A 24,017-nucleotide genomic window follows, 5' to 3' on the forward strand; every position below is an offset into this window, starting at 1 on the left:
TTGTTAATGAATTCGTATCATATATTACGTTTCGTTAAGTGACTATTTCACTCTATCCTGATAAAGCTATCGGACCCATAACGAGATGAGACAAATTTTTATAACTTTTTTATCGTCTTTAAATGTTTCTTCTTTTAGATAATCATATTTGCTGTCTGTGAATTTGAACCTTAGAGTTATTACTTGAGGTTAAACAGTTCACAAGGAACTGTTTTGTACGATGTTAGTAACTTATTTGCTTATATAATCAGTGAATCATAACCTATTAATTACATTACTTAGTAATTAATAAGATACGGATAGGTTAGAAAATCTACATTAACCAGTTAGTTCTCTGTTGACTTTAAAAAATTGTAACCAATTTTAATATTATATATATGTGTGTGTGTATTATATGTGTGTATTATATGTGTATATATATGTATTATATGTAGTATATTTACCTATTTTTATATCATATAGCTTGTAATCAACTATTTGTACACTTCCCTACCGCTTCTCATTTTATATGCCCTGTCCTATACCCTAAGGTTGTCTGGAAGAAATCGCTCTTAGCGATAAGACCACCTTTGTACATCTTTCTTCGTATGTATCCCTTTTTGTAACATTTCTTTGTAGTGTACAATAAAGAGTATTTATTATTATTATTATTATATGTCTCATTTAACCAATTTTAATATATCTCGCATTTAAAATTCAAGTAGCTACGTAATCACAATGATAAAAAAAATGGTAGCTATCGTTTGTGGACCGTTAATGATTTATCGTGATTGCTATTTATTTGCATATACGAGTATGTATATTTCTATGTATCGGGGAGAACCTTATTGCTAGATTCTCTGAACGTCACGGCTGCGTTATTGCAAATATTTGATATTTGCATAAAGCAACGCGCATACGATAACACAGCGATAGAATCTAATAAAATTAATTAAATTTGATACAGTTTTCAATTGATTTATCAATGATGAAATTGGTTGATTGAAAAGAACTACTAAGATTCTGTCCAACTACTCTATTCCATCCAGTGGTCCAACTTGGTTGAAATTTATGGTAGCTTTATAAATTAAAATTAATGATTGATTTACATAGTGGCGATTTAGTTCAGAAAAATGATTAAATTTTATACGATATTGTTATTAATTTATCGATAAATTCCGAAGGATTATATTATATGGATAGATATTTTTTTAAAGGTGTTTTTGTGCAAAAAAAATGTTTTAACTGACCTGATAGATCACAAACTAAACTCATACAAACAATAAAACTTTCCATATTTGAAATATTAATCTAGTTATTACTGGCTAAGAAGTAGATTAAACGTTAAAAATAACGATAATTGCCTCGCATAATGCTATATTACGTGTCGTTTTTAGGAAGGATAGGCTTTATTTATAAAACAAATACTCACGCGGCCCTATTAGGGAAGCGTTTCCACACCTCTTTCATAATCAGAAATCAGCTGGTTTATTTAGGTTTTTGGTAATTCACGTTATTTTGGAAGTTTGATATTCGCCACAGAAATGTGGACACTGATGGCAAGAACTTACAGATCTTATCATTACAAAATATATTATTATCATTAATTAATAATATTGGCATTTTGTAATTGTACTTAGTTGTTTTATTTCTTAATTGTGTTAAATTTTATTCTTATTTTAAAAGTAATAATGAAATTATTGTCTATAATTTTTATTTGTATTTATTCTTATTATTATTTATAATTGTAAAATAATTGTGACATTAAAATTTTTAATTGTATTTGTTCTATGAATGTAAGATATAATTATTTTATGGGTTATTTGTTACCCGAAATAAAGATTTATTGCCATTAAAATTGTTTCATTAGTCACAAATGAATAAAAAAAAATATTGAAATATGACATATACGAGAATATAAATGAATACACATAATTTCATTTAGTTTTAAAACAAGGCTAGTTTGATATTTAGGGTTCAACACTTATTAATGTTTAACGACCAAATTTATTAACTTTAAACAAAAATTAACAACAGCTTACAGCTTCACTGCTTCATATTATATTTAATCAATTACAACATAACTATTATACTTTGTAAAATTGCGATTCTGAAGTGCTTTTAAATCCTAATAATAAAGAAAATTTGCTTTTAAGACACGCAATTAACCCAGGCCTATATTTGTTCTCGATTATGAAATTGAGACCAGTGGCCTCACCGTGAATTTGGCTTAATACTGTCTTTAGTTCCATTCTATTTATTTTATTATCCTCATAATATTATGTGTACTAGTTTACTACACAATATTGTTAGGATGTATTGTTAAAGTTTCCTGTATTATTGTTATTAATGAATCGTGTGAAGCAAGGTTTACGTTCTGAGGTACTTTACTGTCGTGATGTTAATGATTTAATATGGGCATGACCATCGCTTGATGTGTTGAGGAAAAACGTACAGCGAGTAACTGTGTGTATGTATGTATGTGTATAAGTGTGTTCGACACGTGTCTAGTTGGACTGCAATGTAATGAGTTTTAATATGTTACGTAATCTATATTTTAATACGTGAAGTAAAAACTTTAGTCAACTAAAAGTCAGTACATGACGGGTGTGTATGAAATTTCGCACACTTATATAGTTAATAAAGAAAAGGCTGCAGACTGCTAATATTTCTTTTTCAAATTATCCATAAAACACACACTACCATGTATTGACACGCACACGCATTATACTACTCTGTTGTTTATTGTTAAAGTCTGTGGTTAAATTATGGTCGGATTTTGACCACTGGATGACCACTAGTATTTATAAATATACCATTTATTTTCATTAAAATCAATTCTATTTTTTTGGCATATTAGTACAATATGTGTTTTGTTTTCGTGTTGTTCTTGTACATAGTTAAATAAATAATATAATAATATATCTTATAGCACACACACATTGTCGTCTATTGTTATGGTAAGCAACTTTTATTTAATATAAAACTAGGTCAGCAAACAAGCGTACGGCTCACCTGGTGGTAAGCGATTACCGTAGCTTATTGACGTTTGCAACACTAGATGCACCGTAAGCGCCCCTCCTCCCGCCCTCCCAGGAGGTCTGGTCACTTTACTCGCCAACAGAAACACAAAACTGCTTGAAAACAGTATTATTTAGCTGTGTCCTTCTGTAAGGTCAAGGAGGAAATTTTTTGCTGTGCCCTATCTCAGTTAAACTTAATGCTTGTGCTATACTCGTAGGTAATAACTGACTTTTTAGACAGACGTCGTATAGTTACATTTTATAAAAATGTATGTGATGATCATTTAGTTTTTTTGTCAACCTTACTAGGTCTTCCCTTTTATTGATTTAGAAATAGAATATATCATAACCCCTTAATGTTACGTTTAAATGACTTGAAACCCGGATATATAAAAATCTTTGAAATTATAAAGATGAAAACGGGCAAACGAAGGCACGAGTATGGAAGGTTTTTAACTAAAATTATATAATGATAAAGTACCCACGTACATATGTACATATACACATTTTTTATATATTTTTTTATTTTATTTAGGATAACAAACAATTGCACATTAAAAGTTTACATAGTACCTTAATATCATAAATATAAACATTCCACAGCCAGCATCGTTATCCACATAATAATATTATATACATGGTAGCACACTATTTGTGAAAATGTAAATTACAATTTACATTTTTATTTTATAATCAAGAAGCGCATTTTAAAGCCTCATAATGATTTAGCATTTTGGAGATAACCGGCTAACGGATAAACATGGTCGATGTAAAATGCGACTGATTCGTTCGTCTGTTTCAATCAATCTTAATTAATTGTAAGATGAGGGTCAATGGCCTCCTAATCCTAAATATTTACATTGAACACTTTGTAGCGAAATGATTAAGGTTGTGACATGTGGATTTATTGCGGACGTTGGAATGGCTTGGTTTTTATGGATGTCAAGAAGTAATCGATTGGTATTTCATGGTGATCTGTCAGTTCTATAGACATTAACAAGATGTTAAACATTTTATGTAATATCAAAGGTTGATATATGAACTAATGTGTCGAGACCCTTGGTCCGTGGGGTCCTAGTGCTATAACCCTTTTTAAGGAAATATCGAAAAGGTTATTCGACGTCACAGGAGACCGAAGAGCTGGCAGCTACTTCGGACAAAGAATTAGTCTAGCTATTCAAAGGGGGAACGCTGCCAGTATCTTCGGAACCTTACCTAAAGGGACTCCTTTTAATAATATTTTTTAATTATTATATTATGTATATATATATATATATATACTTAAGGTTTTTTAGTTTAATGTTATTTAACTAATGTAAGAACGTAATGTTTTGTAATATATATGGTATCCATGAGAGAAAATATTATTATATATTATCCTTTTTTACCGTCGGATTCCATTATATTTCTTACATATTTCTATTCGCAAAAATTGATCTAAAAGCTGTAGTTTATAATAAAATAAATAAAAATAAAAAGATTTATGTAATACTTAAACTTAAACTATTACTACTTACTTAATTAAAAATATATCTTCGAAACTATGTTTAGATATAGTATTGTTTAATATAATTATATAAGTGTTCATTAATATTCGTACTTCTCTTCCTTTTTAGAAAACAACATTTAGGTATTTTAGGTAACAAAAAATTGACTTAAGAAATACCAAAAAAAAAAACAAAAAAAACTTACAGTAAAATTATAATCAATTTAAAAATACACAGTTTACCTAATCACATACCCGAAAATAAGAATTTAATTATAAAAACGAGCAAAAATCCCTTTAAATTTTCTCAATTGCATCAATATTTGTATCGAACGAAATCGAAAAACATGATACTTTCGTGTAATAATCGCCGCGGGCTGTTCATTTAATTTCATTTACAAATGCAAGTAACAGCTAAGTGCATAATATATAGTCACAATTCATAAATACGAAAATTACCTTCGACCTGATTTTAATCCAAATAACACTTTAATACAACAGTTCTACAAAAAGGTCTGCTTGCTGTGTAAAACGTATTCTTAAGCTGCTTCCAGACAAGCATATATAAAACGAATATTTAATTATAATAATAATGTATTCTGTACACTAGGAAAAAATTACAAAAACGAAGAAAAAGCTATATTTTTAAGACTCTTGGATAAAAACTGAAACATAAAAATTTAAAAGAAGAAATATACGTTATACGTTAACATACAATAGATATCTTTAAAAATAAAACTTACAAAATAAATTTAATAGACTTATTGAAACAAAAATTAATTAATCATTAGGACCAACTATTAATCATCATCATCATCACCGTCATCATTTCAGCCTATAGCAGTCCACTGCTGGACATAGGCCTTCACAAGTTCGTGCCAAAAATGGCGTAAACTCATGTGTTTTGCCTACCACGCTGGGCAGGCGGGTTGGTGACCGCAGGGCTGGTTTTTGTCGCATCGAAGACGCTGCTGCCCGTCTTCGGCCTGTGTATTTTAAAGCCAGCAGTTGGATGACTATCCCGCCGTTGGCCGGCTTTATAAGTTCCAAGATGGTAGTGGAACTGTGTCATCCCTTAGTCGCCTCGTACGATACCCACGGAAAGAGGGGGGGTGGGATATTCTTTAATGCCGTAGCCACACAGCCAACTATTAATACAGACTATTAATACAAAATAATGTACGTTTTAAATAGGCATCCATAAAAGCAATTCACCAATCCGTAGCAGATCAGAGTGATAAATAAAATTCTTGCTCTTTGATAACTGAGGTAGGGCAGACATCAGGAAATTTCCTGGTCAAATATGGAGTAACCCGACTGGGGTAGTACCTTACAGAATAATATCACAGCTAAATAATATTGTTTTCAAGCAGTGTTGTGTTCCTGTTGGTGAGTAAGGTTCTGGTGTTGCAGACGTCTAAAACCTACGGTAATCGCGTACCATCAGGTGAGCCGTACGCTTGTTTACCGATCTACGATTTTTTTTTATTGCTTAAGAGTCGTCATGTAGTGACTTCTTATATACATTGTACACTTTACATTTTTTTCTTTAAAGAGTAACTGCAAAGTTTCGTCCCGAGTCTTCTCTGTAGAATCTACATTCCGAATCGGCGGAAGCTCCACTTTTAACAATCATTAATCATTTAATTTGTAAAATGACGATTTAAAAGTTATCTTGAAGCTTAGGTAGTTGAATAAGTTTATTTTTGTTTTTGATTTTGTAACTAACCAGAAAACAAAAAAAAAAATTGAATCACGTTGTTAGGAAAACTATAGGTCGATAAATTTTTTTTTTTTTTATCAAAAGATATTTAAAAATTTGCACATATCGCGAATAATATTTAAAAAAAAATTTAAGCGTATATTTCTATAAGCGAATATCTGTATTAAGCATTAATCCTCACTTAAATACCACTTGATTTCCACTGATTGTCAGGTGATGGGCACTTCGATCTTAATACGAATATTATCGAGATGTTTATGTGACGGACATACGGGCCATTTCGAAAAAAAAATTCAATATGAACCTTTATACTAACGACCTCTTAAAGTTCTCGGCGATAGCTGAACCGAAAAGGTGGAATTTTAATAAGTTAGCAGAAATAACGCTAATTTTTTTTTAATATTTTTTCCGTGTTTGTCCTTTTTTGTAACAGACTATACTTTATTTGTAGATTCGCTTGGGTTATGTGTATAAAAAAAGCTCCATTGTGAGTTTTAGGGATAATTTGACACCGCTCTGGTGTAGTAGTGCGTGTGCATGTGCGGCGCCTAAGCACCAGCGGTTGCTGATTCAATTCCCGCTCGTGGATGTGTATTTCCATCTGGTCCTCTGTACACTCCACCGTGCCTCTGGGGGCAAATTAAGCTGTCCCGGTTGTTATCACAAACACCTGATAGCGATCGCTACGCATAGTAGAGAATAAATTTGCCAACTCGTAGTAGAGCAGCATGGTGGATTAAGCTCCGAACCGTCTCCTACATGGAAAAGGAGGTCTATTCTCAGTTTTAGGATGTTACAGACTGAATAAACCGAACCGCGAAAGTACAATAACTTATGTATGTCGATGTACAGACAACTAGTAACTTATTGTGCGGTGTTTTGTTTATAATATACAAATAAATAAATAGGAATGGATTTAGAGATTAACGGAAACAAACAAACTGCTTAGGCTCCATATTTGCTCTTCCTGCGCGCCTTTGAACGTGGACCTCACGCGGTGTTCCCGGGGGATTTGTTATTATAATATTTTTTGTACGTATGTTGGCACTATTGACTTGTAAACTTTTTGTATGTACTTGAGTAGAAATGACTGAAAAATTTTGGTGTCTAGATTTTTTTTAAATAAGTTTTATTCTGATAAGTTATATCTTCTGTGGCCATCGGTTTCACCCATCTTAATTTGAGGAAAAAAAGGTACTCTACATTATATAGCCTTTTGTCTTCTTCGGAAAATGGACTACCCAATACAAAAATAATTTTTCAATTCAAACTAGTCAGTTCCTGAGACAAACAAATATTAGCTTTATTAGTATAGATTTCATGCGAAATTCTCGTAAATAACATATGATTGGTTTGCTATTGGTAAATTATGAATTAGGTAAACATATTCTATTTGATTACTTTAGTAGGTAATTATTATTTACTAGTAAATTGGAACTTATATACACGCTGTAAAGTGTAAAACTATAACTTGTAGCCGCGAAACAATTACTATAATATTTGAAAAAGAAGCCACACGTTTTTTATGATGTGTAATAAGAAATATAATTATAACATACAAATATCGAAATTCATGTTTACAATCACATGCGAACAGTAATATTTTTTGTATCAATTGTATTTTAGTCGGCAAACTGTATGAATGTTCTGTAAGTATGTAACAAAACACCGCACGATATCACGTTATCCATTAAATAAATTCCAGAGATAAAAAACCCGAATTGTAGTATCGTTGCTCCGCGAAATGCATTCAAAACAACGATACTAGAGGACAGCGGTTGACTCACCGGCGTCGAATGCGCTACGATTTCCCGCGCAAAGTCCTCTCTCGCAAACCCTTTTACACACCGAACACCGCTAAATAAACCTTAAAACGATAAAAATAAAGCTCATTTTAACTTGCTACGCAATTTTACAACCGCATTAACGATTTGTACAGCTATATAAATAGTGCAACAGTGCGTTCCGCGAACTGGCTGCGTTCATTTTCCTCTTCGAAGGAATGCGACTTGACGTCACTGTTAACCTACCTATTCAAACACACCCGACATCCGACAGAAACTTCAAAGGGCGCTAGCAATTTCAATTTGTCGCATAATAATTCCGTGAATAACCGTACGATTTGAAATGTAATGACGCCATTTAAATTTAACGTGCACTCGACGGACCTTTCGAAATTGTCAGTTTTATTTTCGTATGTCTGCAGGATAACGGTACCGTTCTGAGCGTTGATAGAGAGCGCACTTATCTTATTTGCATTCTATTTGTAGAGAATGAGGTATTTTATTGTTATACCTGGAATGTGTACAAGGCGTCTTTGCAGTGTAAAACTTACGTAACCATAGAGCCCTTATTATGTAGGTAGTGATAAGGTAATCTTTAAGTGCAGAAGTATGTTTTTTACGAGCAATTGAAATATCAAGATTGGTAGTAAATGTTCTATGTAAGGTAATATTAAGTTCGTTTTCGTAAGTAGAACTGTATATAGTTTAATTTTGTGGGCTATTTTAGTTTTACTAGTAAATACCTACTTTACAGCGGTTCCTAGTAAATTTATGATGTTAACTTATATTATTTACCTTGATGACTACCTGATAACGATCGTTACTCATAGTAGGGAATATATCCGCCAACCCGCATTGGAGCTGCGTGGTGGATTAAGCTCCGATCCTTCTTCTACATGGGGAAAGAGGCCTATGCCCAGAAGTGGTATATTACAGGCTGAAGCTTTAATATTATTTATTGCGGATGTAATAAGAATTCACGCTATAACTTCGGCTTTTATCTTAGAAATGTGGTAATAGTCAAATTCCGACTCCGCCTTTCTGCCACACCCTGTTAATATATTTGATAAGCTCAGAGGTACAGTTGGGAACAGTCTTGGTTTACCGGCACTATAAGGCTTATCTCCACGGCTTAAGCTGGCCACTGGACTAGCGAAGGTAAAGCTGCGAAACTGGATATAATTACCGTTAGAATAATTCTCTGCTCTGTGTTTAACGAAAGGGTACTAGTTGCCTTTTTTCTTATTGTTAGAATAAAAAGTTTAGTTATTAAGAATTGATATCCAGCGTTTCATAGTAAAATTTATTGCTAACTTTAATAAAACATAGCATGGTTATACCAAAATGCCATAGGTAAAATCATGAAAAAATGAGTATAACACATTTTTTAAAATTTACAAGAAAAAATTACCAATCGGGTCGTAAATCCTCGTAATTGGTGTATAAATCCTTTTTTATACAGTTTTTTTTTTTTACGTTTAAGTTAAATATTTTCAATATATTACTAAGCTATTTTTGTTTGATACCAAAAATCGAATATCATAATAATTGCTTTCAAACTTAAACTCGTCCTAATTAGTAAATTAATTATACTTTAGTATTGACATAACCACTAAATTGTTTGCTTCATTTACATATCCTACGCGGTTTTTACTAGTCGATGTAATTCAAGACTGTTTTTTCTATATACATATTATGCACTATCTATAAAGGCCTTTTTACTGAGTAAGGTATGATGACACTATAAAATATTCTATATCTCTGTATAAATTATATGACTATATCTATATAAATATACGACTCACGATATCAGTGTCACAAGAACAAGCCAATCTGCGTGGGACGCTTATATTTGCTATTTTAAATAGAAACTTAAACAGAATCCATTCAGAACCTCACTTTTTAACTACAATAACACTAAAAAGTCAATTCCATTGATTGACAGATCGGCCATACGTCAAAGTCGTGTGAAACTCGAAGCATTCTTCACAAAGTAGCAAAATTATTTGTCCTCTAACTAAGCGCCGTAAACTATGTAATGTATAATAATTAACCGTCGACTTTGAGGATAAATCATTTCGAAAGTTTTCTCGTTCGAACGGTTAAAGTCGTACGCTTTTATAATAAACGCCGCGTCGACTTGAGATATTTTTATTAATTTGCTTAGTAGACAAATGAATAGTCGTTATTTTTACTTAGTTCTGGTAAACGGTTGTGTTCGGGGATTCTTCTGTTTCTTGTTCCATTTCTGTTTAGCTAAAGACTGTTTAAATTACTAAAGTTTTTCGGCGCAGGATTATATATTTGATAAAGATGTGTGGACTTAGTGTTAGTTTCATGCAAGATATCACTAATTTTGTACTAAAACACAGTTTATATATCATTTCCAAAAGAGTAACTGCGGAGTTTCTTCCCGATTATTCTGTACAGAATCTACATTCCGAATCGGTGGTAGCTTCACTTTTAAAAACTAATAATAATTACTTTAAAATTTAAATTTGTAAAATGACGATTCGAAAGTGCTTTTGAAGCCTATTTGAATAAAGCTATTTTTGATTTTGATCGATGTTCGATGAAACGATCTGCGTAATTTTGCCCATATAGCCCTGTTGATCTATACTAATGTCATCATCATCATCATTACTTTAATAATAATAATAATAATAAATATTTACACAATACACACATAGACATTCAATTATAGTTCAAATAAAATATTTCCAATTCGATATCTTCAACGAACACAATGTTTGTTTGTAATGTCGCCTTCTTTATTTGAATAGTACGAAACTTACAATTTAATTAATCAAACAAAAAAAATATTCAATTATAACGCCTCTAACATATAATTCACAACGTATAGTTGTCATCCATCATGTCTTATATTGTTGCGTGACTAATTGTAGCCTAAAATGGCCCATCATTAGAATTGATTGAACCATCTCTTTGTATTGGGTGTATTTAATCGTATTGTTAGTGTCGGAACCGGTTTAGTCGGTCTGTGGGAAATATCCTCGTCCTGCAGATTCAATGGTTAATTAATTTTTAATTGATTAATAAAATACGAATTCTTTATTTTTCTTCTTAGTTTTTTCTCTGTATCATTCGCTTTGAATGGATATTGATAATTTAAGTTTACTACTCCGTTTCTATAAAAATAATAAACATCTCAAAATCAAAGGAACCCACAAGGATGTTCTCCTGTGTCGGTGGTCCAGAAACCCACACACAATACACAAGCACAAACGCCTAGACCACAGCACACATCTGTATGGCTAATACAAATGTGTGCTATGTATGGGAATTGAATCCGAAACCGCCAGCGCAACAACCATAATCAAGTGCTGCGACCCTGGCGCTGACGCGTCAAAAAAAAATGGTTCATATAGCCTTTAACTATCGATAAAAAAGAAATATAATAAAAATGTCTATAATTGCGTTAAACCAGATCAAGTCATAGCAGTGAGACAGTGACAGCTGTTACACTACAGTGTGATTCTATGAAGTGTGTATTTAGCTTACTGAACCACTTTTGAGCAAAAGCCCAGAATTAAGAAATACAATATAAAAATATTTGGTTCTAAACGATTATGATATTAAAAATGTTTAATAATGTGTGTTTAACACAAAAATAAATAATACAAATAGTAGTAGTAACCATGAATGTTTGAAATATAAATGTAAAAAATATAACCTTATACTAAGTACGTAATTTAGTAATGATAGAATGAAGGATATGACTGCGGTTTTAGAGTTGTGTGTTATATTTGATAAGCTGTTTTATCAAAAAAGCTTCTAGGTTATAATGAGATACGTAAATGCGAAAGCTAGCAGCGAGTAGAGCCATGTGGCATGCACTATTTGTATTGGTAAAAATGTCAGATCAAGTCAGCCTGAGGAAAAACCCTGTATCATTATTTTTTTAGGCCGAGGAAAAAACACATACAAAAATGATCGGGCCTAGCATTAGTATAGAACATGTTTTTAGATTTTCCTTATATTCATTAAATATGTTATATTTTTTTTACATGTATATATCGTTAAAATACTTTCTGTATGTCGTGTTTCTGAACCCCTGGCACATGATTCACGACCCTTTTTTATACAACTTGGTCGAAAAACAAGCGTACGGCTCACGTGATGGTAAGCGATTACCGTAGTTTATAATCTTATAGACTTCTTCAACACTAGAATCATCGCAAGTGCGTTACCGGCCCTATCCCCAATGTAGCCCAGGGGCTCTGGTCACCTTACTCACCACAGAAACACAACACTGCTAGAAAACACAATTATTTAGCTGTGGTCTTCTTTAAGGTCGAGGTTACTGCCCCAGTCGGGCTGCTCCATATTTTGAGCAGGAAATTTCCTGCTTTGACCTACCTCAGATTCTAATCAAAACTTTTAATTATTAGATATCATTATTCGTCAGATAGCTTTATCAACAACTGGTGAAACAGGCCCTTATAGTACTAAAATGTGCAGTGTTTAATTTACGTAGACAACTCTTTCTACGTTTATTTCCAAGGGTTTAGGTTGCGTTCATACAAACTTAAAACCTTATACAATTTGTTTTTATCAATTATCTTATTTTAATATATAACATACGATTACATACATAAATACGTAAAATGATTTAAACCGTTATTATACATTCATAAATATTGTTTACAAAAATTTATTTATGTATAATTTATATTTTTGCAACGATAAATATTATAAAAACATCGTAAAAACGGATTACATAAAAGCACCATTTGCAAATTCCACGTGAAATGCGTCAACATCAGCCCGGGCGCATCGTTTGACTTAATCAAAACAACGGCAGAGCAACGACCCCAGGTATTGAGTAATACGTTTCATTTAACGTAAGCACTTGTACGAGTTCTAACCACGTGTTTTATTAATAACATTGTGTATTTATTGATACTGAGTTATTTATTAATAATTGATTTTGTTGTTTGTTAATTTTTTTGTTTGATGTTTATTTGTTTTTCTTGTCGTACGTATAGTAAAGTAAAAGTCGTAAAAAGTTGTTTTTGTTCATAATTAGTAATTTATTTATAAATTATTGCCATTTAAACTTAATTTAGCAATTTATTTATGTAAAGTTTTTGTTATTGTACGAGCTCTTTGCAAACTCAAATATTTCTTGCCTCGGGGGGCTCCATAATTTTATCTTTTGTATTTTTTTTTATAAGTACAATATAAAAATAAATAAATAAACATATTTGCATCAAGGTTAAGTTTTATTTTATACATGTTGGCAAACAAGGGTACGGCTCACCTAAGGTAAAAAAGGTAAGGTAAGGTAAGCGATTATCGTAGCCTATTAACGCCTACAACACTACAAACGTTACAAGCGCATTGCCGACCCTACCCCCATTAATTTATGTTCGAAGCAAAAGTAATTTTCTATGTATATCGACAGTGAAACAATATGTGGATTAATCCAATCCTTAAATATATAGTAGAAGCCAGATCGTGGAGTATTTACAGACATAATATTAGCCATCCTTAATATATTAAATACTGGAACCCGATCTTATGGGGCTGGCATGTCTGTGTAGACAAAATTCCCTAAAAAAAATTAAAGAATTAAAAAAAAACCGATCTTTCTAAGTTTCTAACACTATGAAAAATTTCGCCATTACTAGGCTAGAACTCACTGGACTCAGCGGACTGCTAACAGTAAAGTATTTCACATATCCAGACGTGATGTAATCATACCATGGTTTATAATTAGGTATTTATTTTGGATACGGGTGACAGACGATATGCTCACCCACGGTAATTTTTACGTTTTAAATTCTTGGTTAAATTCTATGCGACGAGTGACAAGAATTCTTTACAAACAAGAGGCCTTCTGAATCCACATATAATATACACTTTTTCTAGGCTTTATACAAAAAATATCTTCTTCTCAAATAAAAGTAATGCAGTATTTTAAGTTCATTTGTAAATCTTATGCATAAAGTTTTTAAAAATAATAATTTATATTGAGAAATTTCAACTACAAAATAAAGATAAACACAATAAATAAAGATTAAAAAAAAACTACAATCGTAGGATTAATTTAATCGCCTTATTATCGCGAAATAATCGCCGGATTTATGCTATCGATTATATTTTAGTTTCAATTATTTCAACTGGCATTATTAGATATAACAATCCGTGACCTATATCAATAAACCATGACTGTACAATTAGGTAACTGCACTCCCCCGATACATAGAGTCAGTCACCGTAGCGTGTACATATACTAGTACATAAAAGGTTGTATTTCTAAGCTTTATCCGGTTGAGGGCTTACGTTTTAACCCCTTCTAGTCAAAATTTATTGGGCATTTATCCAGTCATTATTAAAAACATTTGAATGAGCGAATGAGCTTATCAGTTAATGTTTTACCGAAACGACGCGGCGCACTCTTTGACAACGCTACGCCGTGACCGGAAAATTGCGGTCGCGTTACGATAACGTCTCATTAATCTTTAATTGGTCGAAATAACAACGAGGGACTTTATTATCATTTTCGAGACCCGGTTATCCCGTTAAATTATTATTGAATTTGTTACGACTTAGTCGATAGGGCTTCCTGAAACTGTTATAAGTTAGTTTATTCCTTTTAAAAATATGTGTTAATAATGTTGAGTATATTATTATTAGAATTGCAGGCTGGCCTATCTCATCAGTTTAGTCTATGGCAGTCCACTGTTGGACATAGGCCTCTACAAGTTCGCGCCAAAAATAGCGCGAACTCGTGTGTTTTGCCCATAGTCACCACGATGGGCAGACGAGTTGGTGACATCAGGGCTGGCTTTGTCGCACCGAAAACGCTGCTGCCCTTCTTCGGCCTGTATATTTCAAAGCCAGCAGTTGGATGGTTACCCTGCCATCGGTCGGCTTTTTAAGTTTCAAGGTGACCGTGGAACTGTGTTATCCCTTAGTCGCCTCTTAAGATACCCACGGAAAGAGATGGGGTGGCTATATTCTTTAATGCCGTAACCACATAGCATATCTGGACACTCATTATTTTTGTAAGAGCATGATCCCGATACCACAAGAATCCGAAGGTCACATATCAACATAATTGCTATGTGACCTTCTTTATCTTATTTTGGGATTTATTATTTTGCCAAAAACAAACTTCGCAAAAATTATCGTATTTAATAGAAAAATGTATGATTATTTAATATCTATCTGGGCGGTAGGTACTCGCGAGTGTTAAATACGATTTTTCCTGCGTAAATCCCGATTTCGCGGGAATTTCGAGAAAAAAAGTAGCCTATATATTGCTCTACAACCTCCTCTATCCTACAATGGCTGTCCCGTAATAATCAGTTTAACCATTCCAGACATTAGCCTAGACAAACAGAACGACAGACAGGCAGACAAAATTTTAAAATCGTTAGTTTGTGTTTTAATATCGCGTAAATAACTATATGCACTTGAAGAAAACCAGTTATTTTGAAATCACGGACACACAATTCAATTTAATTTATGTGCATATGTAGATGTATACTTTAAAGAGAATATGAAACTAACGATTTTACAGATAAAAAACGAGTGTGCTTTACACTACACGACTGAAGTAAAACTTCTTGACCAATACGCCTGCATCGTATCTTAGATATACGAAACGTAACTAGCACAGGTATGAGAAAAAGTGAGGACGAAAATGTGTGCTCGCACCTCTCTCTCTTGCTCCGTTCGCCTCGCCTGATCACACTTTTTGTAAGTCCCTCGTCACGCCTCCACAAGCATACTGCCCAATTCAAGCGTGCGTAAAGAAGCTTTACTTGAAAAATTCGTAACTTTTTGACAGTTTCATTTCCCGGATATTTCCTGCTTGTATCTGAACAAATCGTCTAATTTGTACAACAAGTGAAATCAACCAATATCGGTCAATGATTGACAACAAACCTCAGGATAATCGGTTGAGGCGTCGAAGCGTGGAAACAGACTCACTTTCACAATTGTAACATCGTCAGGGCTTTTAGTAAGTAAAAACAAGTTAAAACCAAAAGTAATTTAAATGTAGAAGATAATCATGTATTTCCACTTTTAGATTATAGAATTCATTTTCTTTTTTAAATATATAAAACACGCAGTCGTCTGTCCCTAAGATGACCGATCTTAAGTCAACTAATATAATTAATCGCCTGTATTGTACGCATAATAATGTGTGATGTTTCAAATACACGGGAAATTTAGAGACCATGGCTGTTGTATATATCAATTAAAAAAAAAAATAAACAAAGAAAAGGCTACATTCCACGATCTTTGAGAGGAAAGCACGATCCCTGCCAAGTGTATTTAATAGGTCACTCAATATTACGTTTTTATGTATACAATTCGGAATTTTCAATTGCAAAAACTTTTAAGTATATGAGTATGTTCGGTATTCTAAGGAAATGTCGTAAGAAACTTGCATATCTCGGAAGAAATCAGATGACTTGCATATTTGTAACATTGCGTTGGAACTTTTTCTTAATATATGAAATGTCGAAGTTCTTTATCCCAGTAGACGAACATTTACGGGCTGAATATATATATATATATATGAGTGATGTAGTATATAAATTAGTAGATGAATTATAATAGTGAAATAAATGTTACCATAGATATTGCAATAATAATGTTAACAAAATCTATACTAATGTTATTGTGTTGGATAGCCTATTCACCAAGGAAGGCCATAGGCTATTTAATATATTAGTACGTTTCTTCTTCAAATTAACTTTGGTAAAACCGCGACGCACAGCTAGTATACGTATAAATACCATCTATCATTGAGACAAAACTATTGCGAAAAAAATTTATATTCTTTTTACATATAATACATATAGTACATATATTATGTAAAACCTCAATAAAATCCGTTTTGTTTTTATGAAAAGAACTAGAAATGTCGTTTGTAACTTTTCCTTCACAAATACTCATACGAACTTACAAACTTCCAACAACTATTTAAAGTTATCTTACAAATGGTTGTTACATAAAAGTAAGGATCAACCCTACATGTTAGGTCATATAACTTTTTTTATGTCTTCGATCATTTTCGGCTTTTCTCGTGAGTGAAACCGTAAGGGACGTGACAGTTAATGAAAATGTTAATTTGATTAATTTTCGTACTTATCATAAATACAAAGCAGTGACTTACGGATATATTATTATTACTGATTATTATATGGGATTTTAGGTATCTATGTATGTATTTTTTTATACAACTATGTCGGCAAACAAGAGTCTGCAACACCAAAAGTATCGCAAGCGCGTTGACGGCCCTACCCATCCCACCAGGAGCTCTGCTCACCTTGCTCACCACAGACACACAACGCTGCTTGAAAGCAGTATTATTTCGCTGTGATCTTGTAACGTCAAGGTGAATCCCCACTCGGGTTTCACTAGTTCCTGCTGCGTCCTACTTCAATTTATTATATATTTATTTGCATATTTATATAAGCGTTTGTTTTTTATGTCGTACTTATTATCGTAATAAGGTGAGGTACTTCCCAAGTAAGGCTACTCTAGATTTTGAGCAACTTATTTCCTACTGTACTGTATACTGGTTTCCTTTTAATTAAATTATATTATTATTAATTTTTTCGTAATTATTTTTATCAATTATCATGGTAGGGGTAAGTAAACCTTTAATCGTTTCGATTCGTAATTTCATCGGATGTTGCTAAAATCTGAATGCTGTCGACCCCGGAGCGCTTTGTAATAATACTTATATTATGCTGTACGAGGGTCTATGTTGACTCGTTATATGAGTTTGCTATATACGATAATCACTTATTTATTCATACATGTAAATTATTAGCGAAATTCTGAGGTCATAAGCCCGCTTAGAAAACAAAATAATTTATCAAATAATTAAAAAAAAATACTAAAGCATACACAAGTCGGTCGTCTGTTCCTAAGGTAAGCAACTTAGTGCTTCTGTTATAGGTAACAGACAAGTGATATAGCTACATTATTTTTGATAAATCTATATATAAATAAACATATACATTACGCCCATAACCCACAACCCCCTTGGCAGAAGGCATGGTCACTACAAACTACGCCAACGGGTTAGTCAACATCCCCATCACAGTATATCCCGAGATCAAATCATTAAGAAAAACCCCGGTGCAAGTATTGGTTTAAACCGAATTTTAAAAAACCCAAATAAAATAACTCCACATATCAAGGTATACGTAAAATTAGTATTGTTCTATTATAACCAAGAAAACGGGCAGAAAGTATTGTTTCACAATTGCTTACGCCCTAGCGTGCTCCGTAACCCTACACCGACCTACCGACTATTGTTCGACGCTGCTTCCATTGCAAAAATTCTACCATTCTTACGTTTTTATGCCAAACAAATTTCGTTTTAAACTTCCAAACGAAACGACCTATATAACAATTAACGCGCTCAACTAACGACTCTACTTCTTATAAATATAGTTCAATTTCGCGTGTCATTGCCATATCATTTGTAATCGTAGCACTTTATAATATTTATTGAAATAGTAACAATATATTCTAGAATTCTGCTAACGTCATTTCCAGTACATTACACCTTTGTTTTAATACGCCTTACCTTGAATTCATCCTTGTGTTTAAACATAAATAGAGACACGTTTTTTTTTTTTTTTTTTACTAAATTAAATTCATTATATCAATGTTCTATGATTACTCTATCATTCTCTTATGATGCCATATTCCAAACCATTTGTGGAGCCATAATTTCGTAGTCTACTAAAAATGTTTAACGTTTGTTCGTTCCATTAAATTATGTTGCGATTGTTGATATACTGACCTAACAATTAGAATTGCAGTCTAACACGACTTTATAAGAATCTTACATAGTCACTCTTACTGGAACAGCGTTCTTATTGTTTCTATTTTCCAAAAATAATTTATACATTTATTATTAAAAGCTACGTTAATCAATAGACATTTTTAGTCTTAGTTATATCTAGAAATATGTGTGATATTCATAAATATTAATTTCAATATGAATCCCAATATGTAATATGTGTAAATATCAATTCCAATATGTAGGGTTAAAGTTAAATAGGTTTATAATATAAATAAGAAATAGAAAAGGTATTTGAAATCTTTTTTTACACATACTCTTTTCTTCGTTTAATTGCTACTTTACTTTGTCCTTAGCGATTCTTGTTAGAAACAAATGCCTTATCTTCATTATTTTTTAGTACATACAGATAAAAAAGTAAATTTCCTCCAAGTTAGGGTTAAGATTTATTAACCTTTAGCATTAACTTGATAACTCTATCTTTACCAAATCCGCATTCCGTTTGAGTCGAACAGTTCTTAATGTTCTCCGAATTGAAATACCTACTCGAAATGCACGAGGAAAATTATTACAATGTTCTACTTATATGCAACTTGTTACGTCAGTCAATACCAATTAATACCAAGTAATAATACTATTATTAGTAACTTTTTGTAAGTTACTTTTAACTAGCTTTAAATAATACAGTGAAAGATTCATACAAATAAGCGGCTGTCAAAAATAATGATTTACAAATGCTTGATGCCATTCAATCCAATATTTATATATTGCTTTAAAAAAAAAGCTACAAAAAAGTATAGTGCGAAACTTCTTATTTATTTAGAGCCAACTTATACAATACATGTTGCAATCGTTTCTGACAGATGTGAAAAGATATTAAGGAGAGTAATCGTTGTAAACACACGTTGATCGGTCTAATAAATAAATACTATATAAAAAAATATAGTTGAACGGAGAACCTCCTTTTTTAAGTCGTTTAAAAACGATTCGTTTAGCTCACGAATCGTTCAATTTCGATCATGTCTTGTACATAATTAACTCTACGTAAAGCTTGCAGTTTCATATCCGGCTAAGCTCCTTATATTATTAAGTTTGAAATTCATGTTGTATTCGATGGTTAACAACTCAGAGCAAGAAATTTGTATGTTTTGAAAAAATTCAAAGATATGAACTCTTATATCCGATATCTCAACCACGGGTTCTTAAACAAGAATACTATCAGGTAATTGTTAATCATAAAAGGCCTTGGTTTAAAAAAGCTCGCCAAAGTACGAAAAAAAATTTTTTTTTCATAAACGTCAAATTTTAAAGTCGCCAGAATACAGTAGGCTTTCAAAGTAAATCTATATATACAAATAAATAAAATTAGAGTGTCTGTTTGTAATATTAAAATAACCGTTTTTTATTAAACACATATGGATGTATACACGGTATATATACCAAAATAACATTTTTTACAATTTTTGTCTCTCTGTCTGTCTGTTTGTTCCGGCTAATCTCTGAAACAGCTTAACCGATTTTGACGGGATTTTCATTGGCAGATAGCTGATGTAATAAGGAGTAAGTAAGGCTACTTTTATTTTAGAAATCTATTTTATAACTCTGCGAGCTGATCAATAACTTTTTTGTTAAATTTCACGCGGACGAAGTCGCGGGCGCAGCTAGTAAAAACATAAAATACGTATTATGTATACAGTTAATAGTTAATGAATACTTCGGCGCACAAACACGAAATTTGTCTAAAGGAACACAGAACCTCCTCACTTTAAAGTCTGTTAAAAACTATGGAAAACCACGACTTTTCAAATCCAATTTACTTCTATCTAATTTTCTACAGTTCAAAGTTAATTATTACGATCATCTTAAATAGGTCAAAGTTACAGATCAATAAGTTCAAAACCAATAAGTCTAGATTGTTGTAACGGTAATCTAAAATCCAATTAACAACAGGTAATTGCAACTGGGTCTAGATTACAAGTTTGAACTAGATGTAGACTAGTCGTCCTTGTCGAACGAGCTCTTTTGAAGGAACTCTTCTAGGAATGCCGTTCTTGCATATGCAAATTTGTTAAGTAGTATTTATTTTGCAAGCGGTTTGGTTTTGATCGTAGCGTGGTCGTTTTAGGGTTCCGCGTTTAAGAAAAGAAAATAAATTCGCATCTGAGTACTTCCGATTTTTCTGGAATTATAATTTTTTGTAAAAATCAAGAACAGTGATTAGAGAGTTTAGCAGCATAATTATCTACGAGAAATTTAAAAAAATTATGCACAATTTACATAACATAATATATAATAGTTGTATAAATTACTATCCTGTGAATAATAGAAAAGATGTTATTTTGCGATAGTAAATACATGAAAATAATTTTGACAAATTATTCGTAACTGAAGATTAATCCCGCTAAACTCATCAACTGATTCGCTCTTAACGTTTTTTCTGACATCAATTAAGCGGTCTGTTGAAATGTTAATTCTTTACATTCCACATGGTACTAATCGCGAACAAATTGGTTATATCCGTTGCGGACATCCAGCTCAGTTCTTATTAGATATCAATCAAAAACCTAGAACCTAAAGACCTCAAAGCCACTTGCAAAAGGTGTCAAGTCTTGTTTAAGATTCATCCTGTTACAAAAACTGATGTCAGTAAGTGTTTCCGTGTATAAATAAATAAATATCTTATAACATACGCACACATTCGTCTGTTCCTATGGTAAGCAACTTAAGGCTGTTGGCAACAGCCGGTTGATATAGCTAAATGCTTTTTTTTATAAATATATATGGAAATATTAAATATATATACAAATATATAAATACAAATATTACACCCAGACTCAGGCGGGAATCGAACCCGCAGCCCGCGGAGCAGAAAGCGGGATCACTACAAACTGCACAAACGAGCTAGTCTAGTGTATGTATCATTTGTATCTCTGGCACCGGGTAAATAGTTGGGTGAAATTTTAATAAATGTGATGTTGTATTGTGGCTATTTTGACGACAAAAATTAACAGAAAAAAAAATTATTTATGAATGATGAGATGACGAATTAGAGAAAGGTACACAGTAGTATCAGTCGTATCAGCCTTTAGGATGTAAAATGTTCTGAGATGACACATAGAAACAAATCAGTAATCACAAGTTTAGAACAAATCAATGATTATAGGAACTAAACGTGGTAAGCCGTAACAATCTTCTTGTATATAACAAAACTTTCAAACTGCTGGCTTTGAAATACACAGGTCAAAGACGGGCAGCAACGTCTTCGGTGCGACAAAATCAACAATGCGGTCACCAACCCGCCTGCCCAGCGCGGTGACCATGGGCATGAGTTTACGCCAGTTTTGGCTCGAACTTGTGGAGGCCTATGTCTAGTAGTGGACTGCGAAGGGCTGGTGTGATGGACCAAACTAGAGATTTATAATTTCACTACAAAGGCTTAACTTCCTTACCCCGCTTGTTTATTCACGTTTTACAAACAAAGTTCGACTCGTAATATGTGTTTCGTATGAGATTAGGTTTTTGTCGTTATAATTCCTAGTATTGTTTTTCCTCATCATTGCTCCTCCAAAATCCGTTAAGTATTTTTACCTATAATTTTTGAGCTATGCTAAAAATATTGCCTACTATTAAAAATTGTTATTTGTATTTTTAATATTTCTGGAATATTATGAAATCAATCCTATAATTTTAACAAAAATAGTTCATCAAAAACAGTCTGTGTTTACTCGTACAACATATGAAATTTTTTTAGTCTAAATATCACATTTTCTACAGAGACCATAATGGGATTTATAAAATAATCAGCATAATTCAACATAAATGCAACTGAGGTAGGGCACAGCAGGAATTTCCTGCTCAAAATATGGAGCAGCCCGACTGGGGTAGTACCTCGACCTTACAGAAGATCACAGCAAAATAATACTGTTTTCAAGCAGTATTGTGTTCCTGTTGGTGAGTAAGGTGACCAGAGCTCCTGGGGGGACTGGGGATTGGGTCGGCAACGCGCTTGCGATGCTTCTGGTGTTGCAGGCGTCTATAAGCTACGGTAATCGCTTACCATCAGGTGAGCCGTACGCTTGTTTGCCGACCTAGTGACATAAAAAAAAAAAAAAAAATAAATAAATACATTGAGACTTTTTAGACCTTTAACCTATAACAAACGGTCTAGACATAGCCTTCTCTAATTACACCTCTCTGTTCCTCCTTTTTGATTGAAGATCTCACATTTAAGGCTATTAGGAAATTATTTGTTTTTAATTATAGACTTCGTCCAAGGTAAAATCTAGTCTCGTATTCGAGGCTTTGAAATGTTACAAGGTTAAAAAAAACTGTTTTTGTTTTTAAACTTCAGTAGTGGCAAAAAAGCATAAGACCCACTTGACAGTGAGAGATTACCGTAAAATATGAACGCATGCAACACCAGAAGCATCGCAAGCGCGTCTTTACCCCCAATCCTCCCCAGAAGCTCCTTACTCACCACAGGAACACAACAATACTTTGGAGCAGTATTATTTGGCTGTGACCTTCTGTAAGGTTGCGGTCATCCAAGTTTTGAGCAGAATATTTCCTGCTATGTCCTACCTCAACGAAGTAAATACTTGATTTTGCCTGAGTTTTCTAAAGACTAGTACACCGAGAAGAATGAGCTAGAGTCACCAGGTTTAGGTATAAACTTTAAGCTTAAGTTTAGTCTGCTTATCCCAGGTATGTTATAATTGACATTGAAACTATTAATGTTGCGTAAATTGTTGACCCATCCTCGACGTCTCTTTTTTTTCTTAATATAAGGATACTAGCTGACTCGGCAAACGTTGTTTTGCCGCTAAATGCTATTTAAAAATAGAGGTTAGTGGTAGAAGAGTGAAAATTTAGGGTTGTATGTGTTTTTTAATGTTGTATCATAAAAAAATAAAAATAAAATAATGAATTAAAAAAAAATTAAAAATAAATAATAAAATAGCGGTAGCCCTTAACATTTAGGGGGATGAAAAATAGATGTTGTTCGATTCTCAGACCTACCCAATATGCACACAAAATTTCTTGAGAATCGGTCAAGCTGTTTCGGAGGAGTTTAACTACAAACACCGCGACAGGATAATTTTAGGAAAAGAACATTACACTTAACAATTACAATATTTATTTTAAAATATATTAATATATCAGTCCAGACGGTATTACCGTCTCGTGAAAAGTTAGGTTTCTTAACAATGCGGAT

At 32.7% G+C, this 24,017-nt stretch overlaps 1 protein-coding gene across 1 annotated transcript in view; it reads left to right on the forward strand.

Annotated features, from left to right (window-relative positions):
* Nucleotides 1–24,017, forward strand: part of LOC123659823 — a gene marked incomplete at its 3' end in the record, with an annotated part of 130,229 nt that overhangs the window by 68,868 nt on the left and 37,344 nt on the right. The gene's annotated exons all lie outside the window — the stretch shown is intronic.

The sequence above is a fragment of the Melitaea cinxia genome, chromosome 14 (assembly GCF_905220565.1).
Source record: "Melitaea cinxia chromosome 14, ilMelCinx1.1, whole genome shotgun sequence".
Lineage (NCBI taxonomy): Eukaryota > Metazoa > Arthropoda > Insecta > Lepidoptera > Nymphalidae > Melitaea > Melitaea cinxia.